Source organism: Pristiophorus japonicus, unplaced genomic scaffold, assembly GCF_044704955.1.
Source record: "Pristiophorus japonicus isolate sPriJap1 unplaced genomic scaffold, sPriJap1.hap1 HAP1_SCAFFOLD_35, whole genome shotgun sequence".
Lineage (NCBI taxonomy): Eukaryota > Metazoa > Chordata > Chondrichthyes > Pristiophoridae > Pristiophorus > Pristiophorus japonicus.
Window position 1 is genome coordinate 3,632,161 of NW_027253324.1, and position 6,949 is coordinate 3,639,109.

Sequence of the window (6,949 nt, forward strand, 5' to 3'; positions counted from 1 at the left end):
GTCCCTTAACTCAATGTCCATGGTCAGATCAGCCATGACCTTATTGAATGGCAGAGCAGGATCGAGGGGCCGAATGGCCGACTCCTGTTCCTATTTCTTATGTTATTTTGTTAATCATTTAAGGAGCTTGAATCATTGATGAAGTTTTCTCCCCTATCTGACATTACACACTCTGTATTTCGGAGACTGGTTTAAAATGTTCAGTGCTCATGCGACAAGGAACCTGGGGCGAATTTTGTTCAATTTATTTCACAGCAAAAGTAGTCTCCAAAATAATGTTTCTACACGGGTTCAAACCGGGGACATTTCACGTGTGGTTCTCCAAAGTGGTGGAGGTTGTGCTCGAATTTAAAATGGTGCATTCGATCCACTTTGAAAATGCATCTACTACTACGAGGAACAATTTGCCCATGAATGGGCCCGCATAATCTATGTGCACCCGCGACCACGGTTTGGTAGGCCAGGGCCAGGGGCTCAGTGGAGCCTCCCTGGGGGCATTGCTGAGCTGGGCACAAATAGTGCACCTTCGGACGCAGAGCTCCAAGTCCGCGTCAATACCACGCCACCAGACATGGGATCTGGCTATGGCCTTCATGAGAACGATCCCCGGGTGCTCGCGGTGGAGCTACCGGACAAATGCCTCTCTGCCTCGCAGAGGCATGACTACTCGGCTGCCCCACATCAGGCAGTCTGCTTGTAGTGATAGCTCATGCATGCTCCTGTGAAAGGGTTTTAATTGCTCGGGGCAGGCATCACGAGCATCTGCCCAGTCACCAGTTAGGACACATCTTTTTTATAAGGATAACGTGGGGTTGCTGGCCGTCCAGGCTCTGATTTGGTGAGCTGTTAGGAGTGAACCTGTGGACTCAAAGGCATTGATTGCCATGACTATCTCACAGTCCTGTTCGTCAGACCCTTCCGTGGTCGCCAGGGGTAGCATGTTGAGCGCGTCTGCACAGTTGTCTGTGCCTGGTCTGTGCCTTATGGTATAGTCGTAGGACGCCAGCAGGATTGCCCACCATTGAATTCGCACCGAGGCGTTGCCATTTATTGCCTTACAGAAACTTCTGGTACAACAGCCCCAACTGAGGGGAGCTGACCAGTGAGCTCCCTCTGTGCTGATCGGGAATGTGTTGGCTCACCTTCAACAACTTCTGTCCCACACTGAGGGCCCAATTTCGGGTGGAGTTGCTCCGAGTTTTTTGGAGCAATTAGTTTACTTTGGAGAATGTTAGAAATTGCAATTCTCGGATATTAGTTTGCTCCAGTTCTACTGAGTTAGTTGAGGTTGGCTTCAGGTAAGGTATTTTTTTTCAAAAAGGGGCGTGTCCATCCAATCAGGCCTGTTTTGCAAGTTTCGGCAGTGAAAACGTAATACAAACTAACGTCGGTTGGAGTAAGTGCCCACTTTTGTAAGTTCAGAACAACCTTACCTAGAGGTAAGCTCAGTGCAGGCACAGCCAGAGAGGGGGTGGGAATTAAACACAAAAATGACTGAAGCATTAAACACATCACTTAAAATGTCCAAAAACCTCTTTTGATGATATCTTGCCTTATATCTGCTGAATGAGGATAGTTGCTTCTCTTTTTATAAATAAACAGGTGTAACCTCACGGCTGAGGCAGGCACATTCCGGCTGCTTTCAGATGAGCTGTGAGAGATTATTTAAGGGTACGACGGCCCTGTAGCCCCCCACACCAGGATATCCTCTCCCCCGGGGGTTTTCCTCAGCTTGTGCTCGGTGTACGGGGAGCTTTGGCCCGGGTCCGAGGTAGCTTGCAACCCAGGGATGGACAATAACCCTCTGAGCTCTGGAACTGGGAAGAGCGAATAACAAATGAGTTGTTTGTGGGTTTGAAATGCGGCTTAGATCTGTTGGTATTAACCGAGGCAGGGGCTGTGAGACATTGCATTGTGTTCAGGTTTAATCACAGCAATATCCGCAGTCAGGAGCTGAAACGGACGAAGAGCTGAAAAAACACAAGACAAAAGCTTAAGAAATTTCAGCAATTGTGGTAAACTCTTTAATGTATTTCCTGCTGGTTCAGTGGTGCGGCGCTCACAGAGGGAGCCCGGATTCAGAAAGTAACTGTTTCATTCAAAATCTTTAAAATAATGACATGCAACGAATTAAACTGTGTGTCGGGGGATGGGGATGGGTGAAGATTATTTGTTTTATTCCCCATTCATTAACCGACAGCGTTGTTTTGTAGAATCGTTACTGAGGGTCAGTGGAAACTTCAATAACTGAACTTTAATCATTCAAGGATTTTGAATCATTGATGAAGGTTTCTCCCTTATCTGACTTTACACACTCTGCATTTAGGAGACTGGTTTAAAATGTTCAGTGCTCATGCGACAAGGAACCTGGGGCGACTTTTGTTCAATTTATTTCACAGCAAAAATAGTCTCCAAAACAATGTTTCTGCCCGGGCTCGAACCGGGGACCTTTCGCGTGTGAAGCGAACGTGATAACCGCAACACTACAGAAACGCTGCGGTTCAGGTAATCTCAGGAATATAACCAGAGCTTTAACCTACACAGCTGGCCGATACTTCAGGAGCTTTTTTTACGAGAATAGAATGACGCTGCTATATTTCGGAAGGCTGTGAGTGTGGCAGGAATTGATCTCGTGTTTCCCAGACTTTACACATAGGAATAGGAGATGGCCATTTAGCAGGGCGTGGTTAGGATCTGGAATGCACGGCTTGAAAGGGCGGTGGAGGAAGACTCAACCTTATCTTTCAGACGGGAGTTGTATAAGTGTCTGAAGGAAAAACAATTGCAGGGCTACGGGGGAAGGGCGGGGAAGTTGGACTCTCTGAGAGTCGGCACGGGCTCGATTGGCCGAATGGCCTTCCGTGCTGTCACCATTCCAGGATTCGATGAGTTAGTGGCACATTTCATAGTGTGGGTGGGAGCACAACATTGCACAACATTGAGTCGGCAAAACTAGAGGCATCTGATTCAGGAGATTCGCGGGGTGCGGAAATTCAGGTGTTTATTGACTTTGAAAGGAACATTTTTGCTTTGTGCCGTTTCGGACATTGAAATATCTGTGAAAGGAATTTTTTGCAGAAAGGGATGCAGCATTTAACCTTCTGCCTTAACACTTCTTTCAGGATGTCTGCTCACATTTCGTTTCGATGTTATTCTTCCAGAATTGCTATTTTCTTTGGTGTTTCACAATAACCGGACCCTTGCTCTAAAGTCAGTCTCACTGTTTCCCCAGTCTCCTGTTGATGTTATAAGCAATGAACATTTTGACCCAGACCCCGAAAGCACAGTGTGTAAAATGTTTTTTGGTTTCAGAGTTCACTTGCAGAGCACAGAAGAAATGATTCAATTATGGAGTTCCTTCAGTTAGCATTTCCTTAATTGTGCAAAAGAAGATTGTGGGTTAATTAATGATGATTTTCCATGAAACCATCATAAAATTAAAAGAAATGCAATCGCCCAACATGGGGCTCAAATCCAGGACCTTGTAATTAAAAGTCTCATGTTCTACCGACTGAGCACGCCGGGCTTCTGGCTAATGTTAGATTTTATCGCTCATTGCAGCCAGGCGCCTGTTGGCCACCCGCAGCCTGGATACAGTAACGTCCCAACAGCTCATTGACTGTCGGAGTGGGACTGTGCGGTGCTTCAGAAGACAGGTCGAAAAACCAAATTCACTGATTCCGTCCCATGTGCTCCTCCGATCAAGAATAGCAACACATTAAACATGGTTCAATAATGGTTACACCTGAGCTCCACAGTTGTGCAGTAGTTGGCTCGTTGGTCTAGGGGTATGATTCTCGCTTGGGGGTTGTTACTTGAAGTTAGCGAAAGGTCCCGGGTTCAAATCCTGGACGAGCCCTCAATTTGCCCACGAATTTTGAACTTGCATCGAATTTTTTCAAAGAAGGACTTGCATTTCGACAGCACCTTTTAGGAACTCATGACGCCCCAAAGCGCTTTACAGCCGTTGAGTTATGTTTGAAGTGTTGGAGTGTGGGGAAAGATGTGCCCTAATCAACCCACACGAACTGCAACTCTTTGCGATAGAGTTCGGTGCAAAGAATCAGGTATCTCAGCGAATTGGCCTTTCTGTGAATGAGTTCTGCTTGTACCTGCATTCAAGCTTGAAACAGCAACTGGGCTTCATTTCACGGGAGCAGCGTGTAGCGGATAGTGAGTAGGTGACCAGGTTGATGTGCGCCGCTTTCAATCTTTGAAATTTCACCAAACAAAGATACGGTGAATCCAACTGTCCCTGTCAAGCGACAGATTGAAAGGATCGGTGCTCCAAACAGAGCTGGAACACGCGCAGTGCAGTAATATGGTCCGCAACATTAAATGTCAGAGCTTTTAAACAGACAATAATAAAACATACACTTAACAACAGTACTTACACCCAAACCTTGAGAATGTTCGCCGAAGAACTCAAACACGTTACAGTTCCCAGCTCTGTGTACAAATTGATCAAAAATTAATCGGATTCTAAACTATCTGTTCCAAATGCCACATTTTATATCTTTTCCTTACCCCTGCTCCGTGACAATTTAAATTTTTAATAGTATTACCTAACACAACTGCCCAACTTCTGATGGAAGGTCATTAACCTGAAACGTTAACTCTGTTTCTCTCTCCACAGATGCTGCCTGACCTGCTCAGTGTTACCAGCATTTACTCTTTTTATTCTCCTAACTTATAATCAGAAAATCACTTCCCTTGTCATCTAATTACACTCCTTCCTGATATGTAGCCTTGTCCTACAAACCAGGCTCCTTTCGGATGATTCAGGCATTCATTAGAATTATAACTTCTGAACGATAACAATTATGTGAATTATGTAACTATGTAATACTTGCCAACAGAGGGCGCGACTGTTGGAACCTAATGGTCACCTGCACACACGTGCAGGGCCAGTATAAAAGGTCGACTGCCATGTTGTTCAGGCACTCTGGAGCTGTAATAAAGAAGACTAAGGTCACACTAAATTTAGCTCACAGTACTCAGCCTCGGGGAGTTCTTCTCGACACAACAATTGGCGACGAGTAACAGAATACGAACCTTCAAACAACCATGGCTGCCGTTGGAATATTAGAGAGATCCGTAGAGGGTGATGATTGGGAGGCCTTCGTCGAGCAGCTCGACCAGTACTTTGTGGCCAACGAGCTGGAAGGAGACACTAACATGGCCAAGCACAGGGTCGTTCTCCTCACCGTCTGTGGGCCTAAAATATACGGCCTCATCAAGAATCTGCTCACACCGACAAAGCCAACGGAGAAGGAATATTCTGAGTTGTGCACACTCATTTGGGTCTACCTCAAGCCGAAGGAGAGTATCCTCATGGCCAGATATCGTTTTGACACGCACCATCGCTCCGGGGACCAGGACCTGGCGGATTATGTCACCGACCTGAGACACCTCGCGGGACCTTGCTGCGTTGGGGCAAATGCTGTGGGACTTTTACGTGCTGGGCATCAGCCACGAGGTCAGCCTTTGAAAGCTGTTGGCTGCTGAAAACCGAGACCTGAGCAGGGCCATCGCGATCGCCCAGGCATGCATGGCCACGGACGATAACACCAAACAGATATCTTCTCAACATCGAAGCTCACCGGCAAGTACTGTGCATAAAATGATGTCGCTAGCCGGCCGAACTGCATATGGCAGGGTCGATACGTCTGTGGCTGCAAGACCTGTGATGACTCAGAGCGCGCCATCGTGGGTAAATGTGAATCTATTAGCACCGTGTTGGTGCTGAGGGGGTAATCCTCGGGCCCATCAATGTCGATTCAAGCACTACGTGTGCAAAGGCTGCACAACGATGGGGTACCTCCAGTGAATGTGCAAACGTGCTGTGACATACCACGTGGCTGAGGATGATCGATCCGGCACGGATCACGCAGCACAGGCAACTCAACCCAAGGAACAAGGACTCCCAGGTGCAGGTGGGGATGTAGCATTTTATCAGGGAGGCTTTGAGGGTGTGCCCGAAACGTTTCCTTTGGCAACCTGTGGCTCGCTTACCATGTCGGAGTTCTGAGTAGAGCGCTAGCTTAGGGAGTCTCATGTTGGGCATGTGGGCAATGTGGCCCGCCCAGCGGAGCTTGTCGAGTGTGGTCAGTGCTTCAAAGCTGGTGATGTTGGCCTGAGCGAGAACACTAATGTTGGTGCGTCTGTCCTCCCAGGGGATTTGCAGGATCTTGCGTAGACAGCCCTGCTGGTATTTGTCCAGTGATTTGAGATGTCTGCTGTATATAGTCCATGTCTCGGAGCCATATCGCGGTGCAGGTATCACCACCGCCCTGTAGACCATAAGCCTGATGCCAGATTTGAGGTCCTGGTCTTCAAACACTCTCCTCCTCAGGTGATCCAAGGCTGTGCTGGCACACTGAAGCCGGTGTTGGACCTCGTCATCGATGTCTGCCCTTGCTGATAGTAGGTTCCCGAGGCGTGGAAAAGGTTCCCGAGGCGTGGAAAAGGCACTTACAGCCTTCCTTAATATAGCACCCTTATTCTATTCTCTTAAAACAAGCTCCTGAATTCTCGGCTAGCTGTGTAGGTTAGAGCTGTGGTTTTATCCTCAGATAGATTCGATCACAGTGTTTCCGTAGTGTAGTCGTTATCACATTCGCCTCACACATGAAAGGTCCCCGTTCCGAAACCGGGCGGAAAGATCTTGAAAAATTTAATATGGACCGAATACCTTACTCCTGTTCCTAACTCTTACGTTCTTCTGATCTTTTGACCTTTCACAGAAGAACAAACTCTCCTCTGAACATGCAAGAGAAAGCTCCAGAAAATATTTCCCCCCGAGGTGCTTTCGCGTGGGTGGCGAAGGTGTTAACCGTTGCACTGCGGAAACATCTCCACTTTCAGCACCAGATTACCAAAATTAAACCCAATGAGATCGGGATAAATGTTCCTCACATGCTCAGAGCAAAATATATGATTGATGGTC

General features: G+C 47.3%; 1 non-coding gene across 1 annotated transcript; it reads right to left on the bottom strand.

The window, feature by feature from the left end:
• Positions 1-2,420: 2,420 nt before the first annotated feature.
• trnav-cac (transfer RNA valine (anticodon CAC)) lies at positions 2,421-2,493 on the bottom strand. Its single transcript has one exon. It is a non-coding gene; the product is annotated as a tRNA-Val (tRNA).
• Between the last annotated feature and the right edge of the window lie 4,456 nt (positions 2,494-6,949).